This window comes from Lissotriton vulgaris, chromosome 12, assembly GCF_964263255.1.
Source record: "Lissotriton vulgaris chromosome 12, aLisVul1.2, whole genome shotgun sequence".
Classification (NCBI taxonomy): Eukaryota; Metazoa; Chordata; class Amphibia; order Caudata; family Salamandridae; genus Lissotriton; species Lissotriton vulgaris.
The window spans coordinates 748,376,958-748,378,133 of record NC_141700.1 but is presented as its reverse complement, the minus strand read 5'-3'; positions in this window follow the sequence as shown (position 1 = coordinate 748,378,133).

The following is a 1,176-nucleotide window of genomic DNA, read 5'->3' as shown; positions in this document are numbered from 1 at the left end:
TGGAAGGGGATACACTGAAAGATTTCCTTATAACTCCCACCTTGTGACAGCAGGAGTAGACTGCAATATTGATCTGTCAAGCAACATTGAGTACTTTATCAAGAAGGAAGCCATGCCTCTTTACCTTTATCAGGGCTAAGGACCCTATTACGATGGTGGGAGGCCTGCCACTGCCAGCCATGCGTTGGAGGGCCCTCCGCCATCTGACTGCCAATTTCCCCTCACCACATTACGGTGGCGGGGGGAATCGCTCCACAAGCTTGGTGGGCGCAAAGACCGCTCTCCACGTTTCCGCCACAGGCAATCAATACAATAGCCTGGCAGAGCAGACAGGTACGGTAAAATAGTGGCGGTGCCTAAAAGGCACCGTCCACTAGATTACAATGCTGACTTCAGGTAGCTTTTCTATGGTGGGGAAACTGCCATTGAAAGGCTGTCAGACATTGGATTTGGGGGCCCATTGCAGGCCCCCTCTGTGTTGGGGGGTTGGTGCACTGGGGGGTACCCATAGCACCCCCAAACATTTCCCTGCACTAAGTGACAGGCACTGTGTGGTGCCTGCCACATAGTGCAGTGAAATGCACTGCATTTCATTTTAACATTGTGAACGGTGCAGCAGTCAGCAGCACCGTCCGCAATGTTAAAGCCCCGGAATGCACCTGCTGTACGGGGGGGGGGGGGGGGGGGGGGGGGCACATCATAATTTGATCGACAGGGAGGGGAGGTCCCAACCACTGCAACGATTGGCGGGCGGATTCAAGTCAAGCTGCCATAACAATGACCCCCAAAGTGTTTTTCTATGCTAGCGGACAAGAGAAATGGGGGCCAGAAGGCCTCTTGGCCCAAAATAGAATGTTTGTTTTGGAGGCATTGAGCTTTCGAAACTTTTTGTTCACAGAATGCAAAGTGGCAAAAACATATCCGTTAAGAGTGTTGCAAATCTGAGAAGCTTATAGAATATCAGAATTAGATGCTTGTCACTAGTGTAAAATACTGGCCTCGCCTCATTACCGCTGATGAAGTTGAAAAGAATAAGGAACAATTAGGACACTTCTGATGTTTTACTACAAGGGGGTCAGAGCAATAAATGGGGGAGCAAGACATTAACTTCTGTAGAAGAAAAAATAAGAACATCAAGCACTCTCCAACTGCTGCAAACACACCACAGAATGCCCT